Below are 21,745 nucleotides of genomic sequence, written 5' to 3'. Positions count from 1 at the left end.
TGAATCCGAGGTTCTACTATCGGCCGGATTCTCCTCTCCAGTACCCTGGCATAGACTTTCCCAGGGAGGCTGAGAAGTGTGATCCCCCTATAGTTGGAGCACACCCTCCGGTCCCCCTTCTTGAAAAGAGGGACCACCACCCCGGTCTGCCAATCCAAAGGCACTGTCCCCGACCGCCACGCGATGCTGCAGAGGCGTGTCAGCCAAGACAGCCCCACAACATCCAGAGACTTGAGGTACTCAGGGCGGATCTCATCCACCCCCGGTGCCTTGCCACCAAGGAGTTTCTTGACTACCTCGGTGACTTCAGCTTGGGTGATGGACGGGTCCGCCTCCGAGCCCTCAGCCTCTGCTTCCTCAATGGAAGACGTGACGGCGGGATTGAGGAGATCCTCGAAGTATTCCTTCCACCGTCCGGTGATATCCCCAGTCGAGGTCAACAGCTGCCCTCCTCCACTGTAAACAGCGTTGGTAGGGCACTGCTTCCCCTTCCTGAGGCGCCGGACGGTTTGCCAGAATCTCTTCGAGGCCAGCCGATAGTCCTTCTCCATGGCCTCACCGAACTCCTCCCAGGCCCGAGTTTTTGCCTCCACAACCACCCGGGCTGCAGTCCGCTTGGCCCGTCGGTACCCATCAGCTGCCTCAGGAGTCCCACAAGCCAGCCAGGCCCGATAGGACTCCTTCTTCAGCTTGACGGCATCCCTTACTTCCGGTGTCCACCACCGGGTTCGGGGATTGCCGCCTCGACAGGCACCGGAGACCTTACGGCCACAGCTCCGAGTGGCCGCGTTGACAATGGAGGTGGAGAACATGGTCCACTCGGACTCAATATCTCCAGACTCCCTCGGCATCTGGTCGAAGCTCTGCCGGAGGTGGGAGTTGAAGATCTCTCTGACAGGAGATTCGGCCAAACGTTCCCAACAGACCCTCACAGTACGTTTGGGTCTGCCGAGTCTGTCCAGCTTCCTCCCACGCCATCGGATCCAACTCACCACCAGGTGGTGATCAGTTGACAGCTCCGCCCCTCTCTTCACCCGAGTGTCCAAGACATACGGCCGGAGGTCGGATGAGACGACCACAAAGTCGATCATCGACCTCCGGCCTAGGGTGTCCTGGTGCCATGTGCACTGATGGACACCCTTATGCTTGAACATGGTGTTCGTTATGGACAAACTGTAACTAGCACAGAAGTCCAATAACAGAACACCACTCGGGTTCAGATCAGGGGGGCCGTTCCTCCCAATCACGCCCCTCCAGGTGTCACTGTCGCTGCCCACGTGGGCGTTGAAGTCCCCCAGTAGAACGACAGAGTCCCCAGTCGGAGCACTTTCCAGCACCCCTCCCAGAGACTCCAAGAAGGCCGGGTACTCTACACTGCCGTTCGGCCCGTAGGCACAAACGACAGTGAGAGACCTATCCCCGACCCGAAGGCGCAGGGAAGCGACCCTCTCGTTCACCGGGGTGAACTCCAACACATGGCGGCTGAGCTGGGGGGCTATAAGCAAACCCACACCAGCCCGCCGCCTCACACCATGGGCAACTCCAGAGTGGTGAAGAGTCCATCCTCTCTCGAGGAGTGTGGTTCCAGAGCCCAAGCCGTGCGTAGAGGTGATCCCAACTATCTCTAGTTGGAATCTCTCAACCTCACGCACAATCTCAGGCTCCTTCCCCGCCAGAGAGGTGACGTTCCATGTCCCTAGAGCTAGATTCCGCATCCAGGGATCGGGTTGTCTAGGCCCCTGCCTTCGACTGCCGCCCGATCCACTTAGCACCGGCCCCTTACGGTCCCTCCTGCAGGTGGTGGGTCCACGGGAAGGTGGCCCCACGTCGCTCCTTCAGGCTGAGCCCGGCCGGACCCCATGGGGGGAGGCCCGACCACCAGGCGCTCGCATACGAGCCCCAACCCCGGGCCTGGCTCCAGGGTGGGGCCCCGGCTGCGCCATACCGGGCGACGTCACGGTCCTCTGTTTTTTCTTCATCATAAGGGGTTTTGAACCGCTCTTAGTCTGACCCGTCGCCTAGGACCTGTTTGCCTTGGGAGACCCTACCAGGGGCATATAGCCCCAGACAACATAGCTCCTAGGGTCATTCGGGTACTCAAACCCCTCCACCACGGTAAGGTGGCAGTTCAAGGAGGGGTTTGACACCCTGGAACATGATTTTATTATTACGGCTTTGAACAAATTTGGCTTTGGTCAATCCTTTTGCAATGCAGTTCAGATGTTATATTCCAATAGTAATAGTTATATAAAGCTTGCTAGTGGTACTTCCCCCAGATTTTCCCTGAAGCGTGGAGTGAGGCAGGGGTGCCCCCTATCAGTGTATCTATTTCTCCTTTCTGTACAACTCCTTAGTTCACACATCAAACTTAGTCCGTTAAAGGGCTTGGTCACTGCTAACAGAGAAATACTCATAAGCCAGCTTGCAGATGACACTGCTCTATTTCTCAGAGATGCATCTCAAGTATCGGCGGCAGTCGACACTATTCAATCCTTTTCTAAAGCCTCCGGACTCTCCCTTAATCTAAATAAATGTGAACTTTTGCCTGTTAAAGCCTGCTTGGCGGCCGCAATTCATGGAATCCCTGTAAAAAACTGTGTAACATATCTTGGTATTCAAATCACTAAAAAAATGAGCAATCCAGAAGCGCTATAAACTTTACTCCCATTATAGAAAAAAACCAAAAAATCCTTAATCACTGGCTCCAGAGAGACTTGTCTTTGAAGGGCAGAGTTCTGCTTTCAAAGGCTGAAGGAATTTCTCGTCTAACCTATACTGCTCAATCTTTACATGTTGATAACACTACTTGTAAATCAATTAACAAAGTCTTACACAATTTTTTATGGAAGAATAAAACCCACTACCTACGAAAATCTGTCACTTTAAGCCCCTGTGACAAAGGTGGTTTGAATTTTATCGATTTTGGTGCACTTAATAACACCTTCAAAATAAACTGGATCAAAAACTACTTGAAAAACCCCACTTCCATTTGGCATTTTATTTCTCATTTCGTATTCTCAAATTTAGGTGGCCTTAACTTCCTGCTGCTATGCAATTATAGCATTCCAAAAATACCACTGAAACTTTCTCATTCCATCAACAGGTTCTCTTAGCATGGACATTGGTTTACAAACATAATTTCTCTCCACAAAGCTGTTTTATTTGGAATAACTGTAATATTGTTTATAAAAACAAAACATTATTTTTGGATAATTGGTTTAGTAACGGAATTGTTTTGGTTTGTCAACTGTTCAAAGAAGATGGCTTATTGTACAATTACTCTGAATTTCTTAAGGTGCGTTCACACCGGACGCGAATAGCGCGTCAGGCGCGAGTGATTTCAATGTTAAGTCAATGCAAAGACGCGTTACGCGCGTAAAAAATTCCTGCGGCGCGAATGAGGCGTTTAGCGCGGCGCGGTAGACGCGAATTCGCCTCATTCGCGCGACGCGAATTGAGCGTCTGGCGCGTTAAGCGCGTTACGTGCGAATGATTTTATTAGTGCTATTTGTGCATTCACGCGTTTGACGCGAATTCGCGTCTGCCGCCCGAGTTGAAAAATCTGAACTTCTGCGTCAATTCGCGCCGCGTTAACCAATCAGGAGCCTGCTTGCATGCTGCTGTCACGTGGTGAACTGACAGTTTATAATGTTATTTTATGTTTGGCCTCAATACATTATTTTGTAATATGACTAAAATGCACAACAAAGCAAATCTTTAACATAAAAACTCGATTTCAATATGAGAGCTACTCATTTTGTATTGAATGCTATTTATTCCATATCTATTCTAGATTATATGAAACTTTATTAATCTAATGTAAAGACAACAAACACAATTTAGTGTATACAAACTTTTAAAAAAATCACAGGACAGGTTTCACTTTTGGAGGCTGGCTCCATTTATTATCAAAACAAAAATAAATGACAGATTAGTGCGGGCGTGGGTGAACCTCGCGCCGGGCTGTACAGATTAATGCTAATGCTCGATAAACAAAAAAAAAGATGGCCGCCAACAGGTTTCGAAACTTTCACCTCTGACGCGCGTAAATTTCGCTTCAAACTTTTGATTTTACGTGCGTCAATTTCGCTCTTGACGCGCGAATGCACACAAAGTGGTCACGCGTATTACTAGACGCGGCAGGCGCGAATTTTGACGCATATTCGCGTTTGGTGTGAACGCAGCATTAGACTTCCGTTCATCTTCAGAACACAAATTAAAGGTGCTCTAAGTGATGTTGGGTGACGTCACTTCTTGTTGACGTTTAAAGTATTGTCAAACAAAACGGAGGCTAGCTAGACCCTCCCTCCTCCTCATCCGCGCACTAACCCCCCAAACTCCACCCCTAAATCATTCCTGTCGGTTATTGGCTGGAGCAGTTTGTTATGTTTCGTGGTGCGGGTGAGCCCAGTTTGTTTTTCTTGCCGTTTGTGGAGCCTGTGGTGTCTACAGAGACCGCGTTTTTTTACAGTGTGTTCAGGGGACAGGCAGCTAGCGGATGGTGAGGAGATGTTTGCTGTATGTGACAAAAAATGTTTTGGCCTAAAAAACGCACGACATCGCTTAGAGCACCTTTAAGATATTTTTGATGAAATATGAGAGCTGGCTCACTCCTCCATAGGCTTCTAGGCAATTTCATTCTGCCTTTTCTGCCCAGAAAGTTAGTAAAGACATTGTTAAAAAAGTCCAAGTGACTGGCTCAACCTTAAGTTCATCAAGCGACGACAATAATTTTTGTGTGCAAAAATAACAACTTTATTCAACTATTCATTTTCTTATGTGTGGGCCTCTGAGTGAGTTCACAAAAGTGCTGCACTACATCGAGACCCATCTGCGTCATCTCAGTTCTCGCTGCTCTCATGAACTCTAGGGCTGGGACGATACAACTATCTCCCGATTCGATACTATCACGATACTTGGGTGCTGATACTGCTGGTATTACGATTTTTTTTTAAAGAATTGCGATTCGATATTGCGATTTTTATTTTATTTTTAACACTAGACCATCAGAAAATGTTAAATCATACACTTATACAGACTGTATAGGCTACATATAAGATGAGTCATATTTACAAAAACAATTCATCACATCTTTCTGACTTATTTCAGAAGCATCATACAGTTAGTACTACATTCTCTTTAATAAATTATTCAATAACAATAATTTATTAAAGAGAATGTAGTACTAACTGTATGATGCTTCTGAAATAAGTCAGAAAGATGTGATGAATTGTACATTTTGTATCAGTCACTTGTAAGAGGCGCCTTTTTTCAATTGATTTCCTATGGCAGTGCACATTCTGCGCGCTGTTTATGCGCCCCAGGCGCCTCGCGTTTAACCGCCGGCTGCGCCTCACGTTTTTGGAGTTGAAAAAATAATCAACTGGAATCGAATGAATGGAGAGGCGGGTCTTCCGTTGTAGTGATGAAAGCTACAGTTGCTTTGAACGCCAGAGAGTGCGATGATGGAGGATAAACTTGTGGTGCTCTCGCGGGTTAGGAGCTTAAGGACTTCACAAATCGTAACTAGCCTACCACAATGTTAACAGAAAATAAGCAAAGTTAATAAAAGTCTGATTTAGGGCCACAACGACGCGTCGACGTCATCGATTACGTTGACTAAGAAAATACGCCGACACACATGAAATGCGTCGACGCGTCACATTAATTATTTACATTTAAATAGCGAGTAATGGCGGCTTCTGCTTCATGGTGAAAATGACAGACCACGATCATCCAAAGTATGGGAATACTTTAAACTACGGCCGAACAGAAAGGTGCTTTGTTCACTATGCAAACTATGCCCCATTCGGCGACAATAAAATGGGCTTTAATTTATAACTTCAACTTAAATAGGCTATGTCAACGAAGCTTTCAGTGCATTTGCCAGTTTTTAAAAGTTGTGTATGCACATGTAGACTGGAGACCTGCACTCCCGCGGGACCCAACGCAACAGAGTGCGGCGCGGAAACATGGATCTGATGGCCGAGTGCGGGCGCTAATGCACCCGTGTGTGTGTGTGCTGGTTACGGGAGAATAAAACGATTTGCGAGACTCCCGCAAAATAGAATTATCTATAAATTGAACATCTATAAACAAATAAATTGTCATTCATCTGTTGCACAAAAGCAACAAGAACAAACAAAATAGACACGATTTACAGGCCAGAGTCTCTATCTATTTATAACATGTTTGCAACGTTGAACAATGTAGCCAATCACAGACACATGTGTTGATTTCTTGAACGCAAATCAGATGCATTTATAGAATCCCCTCACCGCTCAAAATGGACTTTTTGTTCAGTGCTGAATTCTGCACACTGGCAAATCATCTGATTATAGCAAACAAAGTGTAGATATTATGAAAGATTGTGCAGCCAGTTTCATTTATAATAACAGAGATTTTGGAGATCGCGATGAACTGAGATGTCAGCTTTTTAGAAATTATTAAGGGAGAAATCCGTCCCGCGCAGGTCTCTAATGTAGACTTTAAAAACAAACGACTAACGTTATTTTTACATTAACAGTAGCCTAGGCTGCAATCTAGTGTATGTGAACCTTTTTGCAGATAAACACAAGTGCATTTTCGGACAAGTTAATTGAGTAAATCATACTCCCACTACGGTACTAATAACAGACTATATTAAACACATTTCCTAAATAGGCCTGTGACTGTATCTTACATTTTTTGAAATAGTACCATTAGTTAAAAATAAAGCTTAAAATGCTTCCTGTTCGCATATTTCATAATAAAAATTGACAAATTATTTCAATCACAGTTTTTTTGTCATCATTCATAGATTTCATGTTAAAATAATATACAGATGCACTACCCTCTTCAAAATACAGCTGATATATTGTTGTACTTATTTATTGTAAAGTTTGCCAATGGATAAATCAGCTAATCCCAAAAATAATCATTAGATTAATCGGAAAAATAATCGTTAGATTAGTCGACTAATCGAAGAAATAATCGATAGATTAATCGACAACAAATATAATCGTTAGATGCAGCCGTAGTCTGATTTGACGTTTACTTGACTGACAGGACAGCTGTTTCTGTGTTTGCCTAGCAACAAAAAACGCAGTTCACTGCTCATTCTGTGTGATTGGGGCAGTGCTGTGCGCCTCGCGTTTTCGAACCAGAAAAACGCGTTAGGTGTGATTGGGGCTTTATTTTGATCGCTATCATAAACATCAGTGTTTATATTTGAAATTTAAACTTTTATCCTAGTACTTCTATGATAATTTGAACTATTGTATCACAGAAATAATGATACTATGAGGTTAAAAGACTGTTTGTGAAGCTGTTTCATGACGACTCTCTCCGGGTCAGCACAGCTTTAAATGTTGCAATATGATTTTGTCAAAGGTTTAATAGACAGACGAAATGGAAGCAGATCGTGTGGGTGTTTGAATCGAGATCACATTTTTTATATGAATCGTGCAGCTCTATTGTCTTATCTCTCTCCCAGTATATGAGTAGCGCGAGGGCTTATCAATGCATTCAATCTCACGTCACTTTTACGCATCCACTTGAAAGAGATATTACATTACTCGACACTCAAAATTTAACAACACATTTCATCCTTTGTTGGAACGAAAGTGACTTACTTCGGTCAACCTCGTCTATAAGCAAGGACAAAAATAAAGCAATTTAATTTGAATTAATATCGATTCTGTAATAAAAAAAGAATCCATTTTAAGATCGTTTAAATAAAAAAAAAACACGATACCTAGGTGAATCGATTTTTTCTCTCAGCACTAGTGAAGTCACTCAGAGGCCCATACAGAAGAAAATGAATAGTTGAATAAAGTCTTTATTTTGTTTTTTTGTGCATAAAAATTATTGTCGTCACTTGATAAACTCACCAGAATAAAATTGCCTAGAAGCCTATGGAGGAGTGAGCCAGCTCTCAGATTTCATCAAAAATATCTTAATTTGTGTTCTGAAGATGAACTGGAGTCTTACGGGGTTGGAATAACATGAGGGTGAGTGATTACTGATAGAATTTTTTGGTGAACTAACCCTTAAACACCGTTTTCATTTCATTAAAATGTTTATATGAAAATATTTGTTGTTGTTTTTTAAGCTATAATGTAGAGTTTAAAATGAATGATAATCATATGAAATGTTCTACTTTTTGATGTGCTGTAAAAGTGTGCGCTTATAATTCACATGGTTGTGTTAATAAAAAAATAAAGTTGGATGTATTGTGCAGAATTTTTTTTCTAACCTTAAAATAACATTTTAACTTGAAAGAAAGTGGACATTTTAATGTTCTTTGAATGTTGTATTGTTAATAACATTTTGGGGGAAAGAATGTTGCAGGAATGTTATGCTTACCTTAAGATGATGTTCCAGCAACGTTATGCCAATGTTCCGGCAATGTTATGCTAACCTTAAGATAACTTTGCATGAACATTATGCTAACCTTAAGATAACGTTCCATGAACGTTATGCTAACCTTAAGATAACATTCCATGAACGTTATGCTAACCTTAAGAATGTTCCAGCAATGTTGTGCTAACGTTCCAGCAACGTTATGCTAACCTTAAGATAACATTCCAGCAACGTTATGCAAACCTTAAGATAACATTACATGAACGCTATGCTAACCTTAAGATAACGTTCCGTGAACATTATGCTAACCTTAAGATAACGTTCCATGAACGTTATGCTAACCTTAAGATAACATTCCATGAACGTTATGCAAACCTTAAGAATGTTCCAGCAATGTTGTGCTAACGTTCCAGCAACGTTATGCTAACCTTAAGATAACGTTCCAGCAACGTTATGCAAACCTTTAGATAATGTTCCAGCAACGTTATGCAAACCTTAAGATAATGTTCCAGCAATGTTGTGCTAACATTCCAGCAACGTTATGCTAAACTTAAGATAACGTTCCAGCAACATTATGCAAACCTTAAGACAATGTTCCAGCAACGTTATGCTAACGTTCCGGCAACGTTATGCTAACCTTAATATAACGTTCCAGCAACATTATGCTAACGTTCCAGCAATACTTTTCTAACATTAAGATACCATTCCAGCAACGTTAAGCAAACTGGACATTTCAACGTTTTTAGAACATTTCAAATCAACGTTCCCACAACGTTCTTAGAACTTATTTTTGTTAGCTGGGCTTGGACTATATTAACGATCTCTTTAATAACTTTTCTGGGCCAGCAAGTTTCGGTCACCTAGCAGCCTATGGAGAAGTGATCCAGCACTCAGATTTCATCAAAAATATCTTAATTTATGTTCCGAAGATGAACGAAGGTCTTACGCGGTTGGAACAACATGAGGGTGAGTAATTACTGACAGAATTTTCATTTTTGGGTGAACTAACCCTTTAACTGAATCTAAACATATTCAGACAACACTGATTTGTTTTATTTATTCTTGTCAGTGGCAGCTCTGTTAGTCTGTATACACAGTAAGACATGATGCACACAGATCTACAGTATATTGTCATATCAGAGTTTTTTGTATCGTCCGTTGCTATGGTTATCACGGAACTATTATTTACAGAACTCACTCTGGTAAAAGCTGTAGTCACTTCCCGAAAGTTTAGTCCTCTAAGCATCATAAAAAACTAAACTTTCGATTGGCTACAATGCATACAATGCTGCAGACGTTAAAATTTAAACTTTTGTAAATGGAAACCAGAGTGCTCACACAAACGTGCACGACGGAAAGAACATCCCCCCTCCCCTCCCTACATTACAATTATATATTGATTCGATATTAATTAATTTATTAATGTTTTTAAAGAATTCATTCAAATTCATAACTGTATTTGTCTCCGATTACCTTTGGAGTGGCTGGTGAAGACTGATTCTCCCATAGCGCTCACATCAGTGTGTTTCTTACAGAACGGGATGCCTTTCTGTCTGTTGATCGTCGACGCAATCAGTTTTTATTTATCATCTTCTAGCCAGTTATCGATAAAATGACAGCAAGCAACATTTCTTAATGTAGCTAGCTGCTAGATGTTTGCGCGCCAGTTGAATAGGCTACACGAGGCGCCAAATACATGGAATTACACGAGACGTGCTTCGTAACAGACGGTGCCTCGCGAAATTAAACAAAAAATAAAAAATAACGATTGTCAGCCAGTTTTATTCATATTTTTAGTTACATCTGACGTCATGAAGAAATAAATTAAAATCAAGCATTTTCCAAACTTTCGCGACTTTGTAGGAACCCTGATTCGACCTTCAGATGTTTCCGTCACTGCTAAAAAAATCAGTCACTGACGGAAAATATTCGGTTAACACGACCACTGATCTAAACTTCAATTATAAAGAGAACGAAGAGAAGAATGCTATTAACATTAACTTACCCTCCCTGAGAAATGCTGGATATATGATGCTCCATTGAGTTTGATGTAACGTTACTTCTTTCCTTGGTAGCTACTGCACTTTGAAAAGCATTGCTGTAGTTTTCCTCACATATTACTACAACATAAAAACGCAATTGGTTTATTGAACACGCACAATACCAAATGTAACGTTAGTGCAAATAAAGTCAGACTCAATCATTTCAGACAGGAAACTGTAACGTTAGCTTTCAAGGCTAACGTTAGCTAGTCAATTTTGCCTGCACAAGGCCCGAGATTGGGAGCTAAAACTAGATTTAAACTAAATTAACAGACGTCACACCTCCTCTACTTCTACATTAGCGTTTTTAGTGTTTTAGTTATGAGAATTAAAACAAGAAGACAAACAGGAATATTCGGCATGATTCACTTGGTGGCAGGGCCGTTTCTAGGCATAGGCAATAGGCGGTCGCCTAGGGCGCAAACAGCTGGGGAGCGCCAGTGAGAGCCCCCACGCCCCACCACACCAAGAGATTTTTTTGGATTTTTTTCGAGTGGAAGAAAAATCCTTCTTTTTTTTACATTTCTGATAATGGAGCGTATATTTGCACTAAGTGCCTGTCTTTTTGGCAAAAAGACGCCCACTACTAAATATCTACAGTGGCATAGGTCGTAAGGTGTGAGGTGCTTGAAAGTAGCTTTTGATGCGTTCGACCCGAGTTCGAATCCGCCTTTTGCCGAACTCGCTCTTCTCCCTTTTCCCAACACATGAGATGTAAAATTTATAGCCTAACATAAAGGTCTCTAGCGTTATATTTTGTCAACGAACTAAAATCGAAATTGTGATATGGCTTTGTGCCTTTATAAAACAGCACAAGACTTTAATTAAGTAGCCTATATAGGCATTCTGTTTGTGCTGCATGATTTAAAGAAAAGTGCGCACTTTGCTCATGCGACCAGCATGGTGATCTGGTGTTTTTCTCCAAAATAAAAGCTCAAGGGTTTATTTCTTGCAAGTAAAGAAATTAGGACAAAAGTATTGTAATTTTCCTATACTATAGTGTAATGTAAAATATACTTTTGAAATATTCATTTTAATTTATAAAGTACATATTATTGGCTATATGGATTTTACGTCATAGGAATACTTATATAAATCATAAACACCAGTGATAATGTAATGTAGACTGAGACTCTATATCATAACTAATAAGATGTTTGAGCCCTCTTTAGTGTCCAGGTACAAGTCAATGGTTTTTCTTTGTTCAGTGTGCACAGTTCATGGTTTGAAGCTCTTAATTTTTAGCTCTCAAAGTGCCAGATTGATGCATTAATTTAACCTTAAAATGTACAAAATTTTCTTGCAGGGGAGCATGCCCCCGAAACCCCCTAGAGGGACAGAGGTCCACCCAACATAGTTTCACAAAATTCTATGGGAGAGAACGATCATTTATTAACTTTACTCCAGCATAGTGCTACAAAGTCCTTTTAAGTGAGTAAAACTGTTAATGCCAAATTACAATGGGGGGAATGGGGGGAATGGGGGGGGGGCCCTCAATAGGAATCTTGCCTAGGGTGCCAAAAAGGCTAGAAACGGCCCTCCTTGGTGGTTTCTTACCTACAGTCCTGCGGAATCAAAATGTCGACGACGTCTTCGGATGTCAGTTGGAAACTGGTGTCGAGGCTGCATCTTGATTCAACCAATGACAACGCGTAGTCGATCTGATGACGTATCGAAACCTAAACTCATGTGCGGACGGGACAGCAACAGATTGGGACTCTCAAAGAGTTCATCATCCCACCATTTACACTACAACAGCTCCACATCAACACTGAACCAATACACTAACACTTGAGAGAGTTTCTGGTGAAACCTGACAAGTGTACTTTAAGCCCAGTTTACTCCAAAGTGTTTAAATTATACTCTGGTCATCAAAACTCTGGGATTTTAACACTCTGACATTTGCTGTGTGGCTTAATTATTCTAGTTCCAAAGTCTAACAAGGATAAATTATTTTTAGACAATTGGAGACCAATAACTCTTTTGTGTAATGATTTCAAATTGCTTTCTCATGTTTTTGCAAATAGACTTAAAAAAGGTATCGGTAAAATTATCAGTGAAACACAATTGACTTTTATCAAAGGGAGAAGTATTCACAGTCATATTAGATTAGTCCATGATATGCTTGATTATAATTATTTAATTCCTCAGACAAGCTTACTTCTATTTCTAGACTTTTTCAAGGCGTTTGATACCCTTGAACACCCTTTTCTGTTCAAATCTCTAGAAATGTTTGGCTTTGGTCCTATGTTTTGTAGAGTGATCTCCATGTTCTATAATGATATTTTCAGTAGTGTTTCCCTTAACTTAGGTTCATCACCCAGAATTCAAATTAAACAAGGAATCCGTCAGGGATGTCCTATTTCACCATTACTTTTTAATCTTGCTGTCTTTATTTATAACAAAAATGGAGGACAATGTAGGCATAGACATTCTCGGTAGAACCTTTACTATAAGCCAATTTGCAGACGACACCCTTTTATTTCTTAAAAATAAAGAGGCGCTTCCATTAGTTATTGATCAAATTGCTATCTTTTCAAAGGCATCAGGTCTGACCCTAAACTTTAAAAAGTGTGAATTAATGGCTATCCATAATTGTGATTTAGAAGATATAGAGGGCATTCCAGTGAAAAAGGAGGTTAAGTACCTTGGGGTTATGATTACCAAAAATGTTGTTAATAGAGAACATTCAAATTTTAACTCTAAGACAGAAAATATGAAGAAATCCCTAAATCACTGGTTATCTCGAGACCTATCTTTATTGGGTAGAATCCTCTTGACTAAAATTGAGGGAATATCTAAACTTATCTATTTATCTCATGCTTTGTATACTGCCCCAAAAGTAGTTAAATCAGTGAATTCAATTTTATTTAAATTTATATGGAGAAATAAAACGCATTATTTTACGTAAATTCCACATGGTTAAAGAGTATGAACATGGAGGTTTGAGAGCCATTGATTTTGAATCTCTTCTTGGTACTTTCAGAATAAAATGGCTGAAAGAGTGTTTAGCAAAGTCACACTCAATATGGTACCATATTCCCAATCACATTTTCAATAATATTGGCGGCCTTGAATTTTTGTTGAGATGTGATCTTGATCTCTGTAAAATTCCTCTGAAGTTATCTAATTTTCATAAACAAGTATTGCTTTTTTTGGAAAATGATATTTACCCATAATTTCTCCCCTCACAACTCCACTCTATGGAACAATAGGGCTAGTTATTAATAGGAAATCTCTGTTTAAAAGTGATTGGTATAGTAAAGGCATTATTTTTATTCATGATTTAATAGATGATAATGGATATTTCTTATCTCATAATGATTTCATTAATACATATAGAGTTAGAATTACAATTAAAGGTTATGATAAGCTATGCAATGCTATACCCACTGGATTGCTAGTAGTTTTTCTGATCCTTTATCTAGACCTGTAGTTTCCCTTCCCTCTTTAAAAATATGTAATGTAGACCTCTTAGACAGTAAGTGTAATAACAAACTTATTTACAAAGAACTCAAACGTATTATCACTGGCGATTATCAGTGCTATTTTTTGGGAGATGTTGAAACCTCAATGAAGGATAAAGCTTTTACCTGCTATATGGCATAGGCTACCCAGTTGCTCCGAAGGTCAAGGAGACTCATTACAAAATCATGTTTAAGGTTTACCCAGTTAATGATTTTATACAGAATCGATTTCATTTCGAGGTGGAATCCTGTGGCTTTTGTTCTTCTTGTTCTGAAACTCTCGATCACCTATTCTTTTATTGTCAGGTAATTTTGGTTTGATATACATAGCTGGCTGTCAGTAAAAATGGAGGCAATTCCTCCTATAGCCCTACAAGATGTGCTAATTTTTAAGTGTGATTTAAACTTACCCTTCATTGATGTTGTAAATTTTGTTTTATTGATGGGTAAATATCATATCCATACTTGTAAATGGAAAAAATGTAAGCCCTCCTTTAAAGGTATAGTGGAGGATCTTTCCGAATTTTAGATAAGACCCGCCCTCTCCACTTTTTGAATAAGTTTGATTGATTCACCAGAATGATTGACAATTAGGAGGACCAATAGTATAGGTGATCCACCCGGAAGTAAAAAATCCTCCGCTATACCTTATATTATATTATATATTTCTATGTGATTTTACTCAAATGTTTCAGAGCTCCAAATACTTAAAAAAACGTAATAGAAAGTCTGAAACTTTATGTCTCTCTTGATCAAAATATTTACTTTTTTAGTATTTTCATTCCTTTGATGTATACTGGCTATGTGCTTGTCTTCACCCTTGCTCCTTTCTTTTTTTTTCTTTTTTAAAAAAAGAAAAACTCTGTATTTACCTAAATGGAAGTGTCTTACAGTATTGTTTGTTCCCTGTCTTGTTTTGTACATTCTGCATAAAAAAATGTAAAAAAAAGATGAAAAAAAAAATGTTGTGTGTTTTCCTCATGAAGCTCCAGCACAATTATATTCACAGCACTGCCATCTTCTGGACACCACTGATCATAACAGCATGTGACGCTGTACCATAGACAGTTTATAAACTGGACACAGCGACCCCATTGGATTCAACGGAGACAAGTGAAGTCAATTAGAAGCTCTCACTTCCTGGGGGTCGAGCATACTGCGCAGACTCAAACTGAGCTTGACGACGTAGATGTGACATGAGCAACCCATCTGTCTTCTAGTAACTGTGCCAAGAGAAATCTAAATCATTCCCTTCCAAACTTGCAGAGATGGAGAGTGTGAGTAGGAGCTGTCCATGAGCTAGCAGCAGGAGTCAAGTCAAGTCAAGTTTATTTATATAGCGCTTTTCACAATACAGATTGTATCAAAGCAGCTTCACAGTATTAAATTAAAATAATACATCAATGTTTGTTTCTAGTGGAAAACGTCCATGTTTGGTAATGCTGATCAATAGTATTGTTGATTGATTAATTAAATTAAATATCCCCAAATATCCCCAACTGAGCAAGCCAAAGGCAACAGTGGCAAGGAACCGAAAAACTGGGTCGGAGAGAGTCTTCTTGGTCTAGACCTGACTCGTGTCTTCCGCTGCGGAACCATCCAGGCTTCGTGGTGGCGTGTTGGAGCCGGAGTGAACGAGACCATGGCTGATCGCGACCTCGGCGCTCGGGACCGATGCTGAGAAACGCACGGAGTAGTTTTCCTGCAGCCTGCCGGATCCAGGTCGTATCCAGATCTGACGAAGAAGGACCTTCGCCTGAACCCGATGACAACGCAGTGCTGAAGTGCCAACTAGTCTCTCCCTATGGAGGATCCCTTTACCACTCTACAGATAAGGCGTTGTCGGGAAAATTCTTTCGCGTTCCTACCCCAAAGCGACAAAATAAAATAAAATTCTTTATCAAAATTTATAAGGAAAGACAAGTACTTTGTTTAGGCTTGGCTTGTAGGGAATTCCAAACCTGCACACATATATTCAAACGCACATAACTATACAACAAATTCTAAATGCGCATGTGAATGCCATCAGCGTTTCTCACAGGTTCGCGTTTAAAGTCTGTGTAGAGAGAATGGTGTCGTCTTAGCGGCCGGAGGTCGGAGTCAGCGGGTTAGTAACGTTAATCACTGATTAGTATTGCATCCTTCATATCTCCAAAAAGTCTTTAGTTTTATTATATTTATAAAAGAAAGATAGGCTGTACCGAGTCTTTCCGGAAAAAACGAGCGGCTGGAGGTGTGCCGTGTGGGCGGAGCTAAAGAATCACGAGCGCTGTTCACTGTTTACTTGCTGTGCCTCTGCGCCGATAGCTAACAACACACAGACATTTGAAGCAGTTTTACTCACCGCCTGCGGTTCCAACGCACGACCGTGAACCTTTATCGTTGAGACTGCTCCATCATTAAGCATTAGATGATCTGCAAATCCGGCGTCGAACTGGGCCTTTTTTATAAAACAATCATCGTCGAAATGCAGGGAATAAACAAAGTCCTGTGACTGCAGCAAGCACATCGCTTTGATGGGCATACTGCTTTCGCTCTCTCGTTCTGGTCTACGGGTGCGCGCGCGCCCTTCCGGGAGAAGTGCCCTTAGGACCCATATAAGGAAATTCCGCCCCATCTTACGTCACACATGCCCATACTCGAAAAAAACTTTTTGAAACTTGTGACAAACCGGAAGGAGTATTTTTGGCACAGAAATACTCCATCAAACTTAATTTTTGAAACTTTGTCCATGTTTAGCATGTTTAGCATGGGAATCCTAAAAAACTCAGTATGCATGAAATAGCATTCCCCCCCCCCCCCCCCCCTTAATAAATTATTCAATTTAAATGTGTAAGGATTATTCTATTAAATTTGATTGAATTTATCTATTGATTGAAATGCGTAAATCTAAAATCTCGTCAATCTAAAATATTTACTTTACATAATCTGTAATGATGTTATATTTCTCTGTTATGTATGTTATATTTTCTATGTATCTGACATTTACCGCAAGGAAAAGACATGACATTTTTGTTTCATGAACTTTGTTTTTATACTCTGTTTACAATATGCTGAAAATCTTATAATAACAGTTAATCATTCATTGGTCATCATACAAAACTTTTATACCTCTCAGCATTGTGATTAACCAATCAGAGCAGAGTATAAGATCCTATATTATTTATGAAATTATGTGCTTTTTTTTAGTCAGATGAATGCAGTTGCAGGCGATGCTTAGTGACGCCAAAAAATGAGGTACAATCTGTTAATCAGGGATTGAATTTGAGAAAGCAAACAAAATAATCACTGCAATATATTTTTATTGAATAATATTTTTTGATAATCATTTAGAATTTTGAGGGAATTTTATGATACAGTATGTATGTTTGATTTTTTATTAGCTATTTTTTCCATTAAAATTTATATATTTCTTTTAATCATTTTATGATTTCAGCGAATGCCGCCCAAAAGGCTTGCGGCCAGCCAGCGCTCGCGTCTGCACATCGGAAACTGTTTTCGATTATTCCCTGCCGGTCCTCCGCTTCAGGGTGTCGAGAACGAAACCAAAAGAGCCTCCCCTCTGGGGAGCCCTCAGGAAATCGATGTCTGTATCCCGCAGTAAAGTGCACTTCACATCGGTTTCCAGCGAACGCACGCTGCTCTGTCTGCCCCACGGGCTTTTGGCCAGGCAGCGCTCGCGTCCGCACATCGAGAATCGTTTCAACCAAACCCTGCTGGAGAGCCGCTTCAGTGGATTGAGAACGAATCTCGAATGATACCCGAAATCAGTCTCGAGAGGCTGGTTCCCTTAGTAGAATATTTCAAATGTTGCCAGTTAACAAAATAAATTAAATGACACTGAATCACGTTTAAGATTGGCTTTATTATTCTCTATTAATTTAATCACTTGTTTAAATTCCCTTTAAGCTTTTCAATGCTCTGAACTGAATGGTTCAACAAATAACAGGTGATTGTTTGGAATCACTCAACCTCAAATACTAGATTACACTATTCAAGTGTAGAAACTCAAAATGAATAGTTAACAAAACAATATCTTTACAGAAATACCAGTAAAGCCTTATAAAGTGTCAATTTCTTGAAGTACAAATTATTACAAATGTTAGGGCACACTTTCGGGGTGAAACAATACACTTTGAAAGCAAACAAACACGGTAGAGGCACCCTACAAAAACACAAAACCACTGTCAGCATTTTCATCATGTGCATTAAAGCACTATTTCACAAAACAAAATCAAATATAACATACACAAGACATTATGCACCTCATTCACATTTGTTTAGCACATACACATTACATTAAGAACTTACCGAACTCTTTTATAAAGACTTCGTAATGCTGGTCACGTGCATCAATCAAACATCTCCAGCCATCTCGAACTCTAACCACCAAAATACACAGTATACATACACAGAATGAAACGAACATAGCCTATTACACCAGATTAAATGATGATTATTACATTTACTTACATAGAACCTCGATTAAACCAAGGATGATAATCATCTTTGCACACGACTGAATGCGTCTCTCATGCACTGCTTTAGCCGTCTTTCTCTGTATCGCGCTATTATGACGTCATCATAAGGGCTCGCTTTTCTTAAAGGGGAAGTACTCTCTAGCTTATAAATTCAGATACCACCTGGCTACATTCTCCCCTGCTGACATGTCAACGCCCTCGGTGACAGCGTAAGAATTTCTCAGCTCTTTAACTGCTTCTCGGAAGAATACGGTACCCAAATTAGCTATCATTTGAGAAACAGCATTATGATTTAGGGCTGATCTAGGCTCATGGTGTGGATTTGAATGTTGACCCACATTAGATCTGGTACTCCTTCGAAGTGTGGGCAAACTAGAAACCCCACCTTCCTCCTGAAACCCTCCCCCAAGTTCTATTCCAGCCGGAACCTCGGGATCACAAGGAGACACCTCGGGAGCTTCCATCTTGTTTTCAGCTTCAGTTTCAGTCCGTACAAGACTTTCAACCACACTTGGGCCAGTACATTCCACGAGCACTACGCCCTCCTCCAAACTCTCATCATCCACATCCACTGTTGAAGCCTCATCCACTGTTGAAGCCTCATCCACTTCCACATTAGGCTCAACATTCCCCTTGCGGGCCACTGGCGTAGGTACATGCACACAGGGTCTGAGATCCACCCGATTCACTCTTTTGATGGGCCCTCCTTCCACAGGCTCCACCGTATGAGTGGTCCCTTGAATCTCTATCACCCGGTATTGGGACGAATGCCAAGTGTCCTGGATTTTATTCCTTCCCAGTGGTCGATTCCTCAAGTATACGATCTGGCCAACCTCAATGGATGGACAATACACTTTATCCTGAGCATGTGCAATTCGCTCTGCTGCTTTTTTCTCAGCGTAGACCTTGGCACGTTCATGAGCCTCCTTCAGCCGTCTCTGATGCACCACTAACCAGTCATGAGTCGGCTTAGCTCCCGATTCTCGTCCCAACAGTGCATCCACAGGCAAATGAGGGTCCACGCCGAACAATAGATAGAAAGGAGAATACCCGGTTGTGGAATGCGGGGTAACATTGTACGCATAGACCAGCTCGGCAAGATGTTCAGGCCACCGTCTTTTGGTCTCGGGAGGAAGTGTTCGTAGCAGCTCATGTAGAGTGCGATTGAAACGCTCGCACTGGGCGTTTCCAGTCGGATGATAAGGCGTGGTACGGCTTTTCTTAACCCCATACAGCTTGCACAATTCTGCGATTACCTCACTTTCAAAATTGCGCCCCTGGTCTGCATGTAGCCGTTCTGGGACTCCGAATTTCATGAACCACTCCCGCAGGAGAACCTTAGCTGTGGTGTTAGCTTTCTGGTCCCGCGTTGCAAAAGCTTGCGTGAACTTGGTGAACACATCAGTGACAACTAAAATGTTCTCCCTTCCATCAGTGGCTGGCTCCAGTAAAGTGAAATCTACAGCCACCACCTCTAAAGGCCGGGTAGCAAGGAATGACTTCATGGGCGGATGTACTTTAGGCTGAGGCATTTTAGTGAGAACACAGCGCTGACAGTTCTTTATCCAATGCTCAACATCCCCATACATTCCCACCCAGTAACATCTTGGCTTCAGCAGTTGCAGTGTCCTTTCAATTCCCTGATGCCCCATACCAGCATGCACGGCCTCAAGCACCTGGGTTTTCAAGCAGGTGGGGACTAACAGTTGGAAGCACTCTCCATGACGCACATCCTCCACAACACGGTACAACAATCCCTCATTTTCCCTTAGACGGATCCACTGCTTCAGCAACGCTTGTACGGATTTCGACAGGGCTTTTACTTCCAAGCCTGCAGGTTTACGTTTCTGGTCCCAAAAGATCTTGAACTCCTTCAGCACTGGATCTTGAGTCTGAAACGTGGCCAACTGCTCCTTAGAATAACCAGGCCAAATAGCAGTACTTCCTTGAGCCTCAGTGCTCGCCAGCCCACGAGTTTCCATGGCGCGCATTTGACGGACCTCGCACCTCTCTATTCCAGCTTGAATCAATTCAACATCAAGAGCAGTCCCACATTGTGCCAGGCTACAAATAGTCACACAGTCATCATACTCTGCATCTTCCTTGTCTACCACGGGCTCCCCTGCCAAGGGCTGCCTAGACAATGCATCCGCGGCTTGATTACATCGACCAGGTCGGTACTGGACATCAAAATCAAATGCCGCTAACTGTGCTACCCATCTCTGTTCCAGGGCTCCTAATTTGGCAGTGTTTAGGTGACACAGTGGATTATTATCCGTGATTACGGTAAATTTGGAACCCAGCAAGTAGCCCCTGAATTTATCAGTTACTGCCCACTTGAGGCTCAGCAGCTCCAACTTCATGCTGCTATAATTTTTGTCATTCCTTTCAGCATTCCGCAATCTTCGGCTCGCATAAGAGATCACTCTCTTCTTTCCCTCTTGCTGCTGTAGAAGAACGGCTCCTAACCCCTGATTGCTTGCGTCAGTCTCAAGGATAAATGGGGCAGAGAAATCAGCAAATCCGAGCACGGGCGCAGTAGTTAATTTCTCCTTCAAAGCATCAAAGGATGCCTGACACTCAGGACTCCAACCATTGACGACCTTTTGGTTAACTTTAGCAGGAGGTCCCTCGTGCAGACACTGGTTGACTAAATCATGCAGCGGCCCTGCGATTTTTGAGAAGCCAGAGACAAATCTCCTATAGTACCCACAAAAACCGAGGAATGACCTCAGAGCTTTCAGAGTAGTGGGTACCGCCCACTGCTTCACAGCAGAGATCTTGTTAGGGTCGGTGGCTATACCCTCAGCAGATATCTGATGTCCCAAAAACGTAACTGTAGACTGTAGGAAGTGACATTTCCCTACTTTGACTTTAAGTCCGGTCTCCTGCAGCCTTAACAACACAGTCCGCAACCTCTCCAAATGCTCGGGAAACGTTTTTGAGAACACCAAGATGTCATCCAAATATACGAGCATAATCTGAAAAATGAGATCACTCATGGTGGTTTGCATTAACCTTTGGAAAGTGGCGGGACCATTGCACACCCCCATCGGCATTCTCAGATGTTCGTACAGCCCAAATGGTGTGGTAAAGGCTGTCTTAGGCCGATCCTTTTCTGCAACAGCCACCTGGTGATAACCACTGGCTAGGTCGATGCTTGAGAAAAACTGGGCACCTCGTAACACATCGAAACTCTCATCCACTCGTGGCAGTGGAAAAGCGTCCCGTTTGGTTTTCAGATTTAGCTTGCGGTAGTCCACGCACAACCTAATACTACCGTCGGTTTTTCTCACCAGCACCACTGGAGATGCATAGGCGCTTGAACTCTCCCGGATAACACCCTTTCTCAATAGCTGCGCTATATGCTCCCTGACCTCTTTGTACTGGTTTGGCGGAACTCTGCGATATG

The sequence above is a fragment of the Abramis brama genome (genome assembly GCF_963993115.1).
Source record: "Abramis brama genome assembly, chromosome: 15".
Taxonomy (NCBI): Eukaryota; Metazoa; Chordata; class Actinopteri; order Cypriniformes; family Leuciscidae; genus Abramis; species Abramis brama.
Note: the sequence above shows the minus strand (reverse complement) of the source record.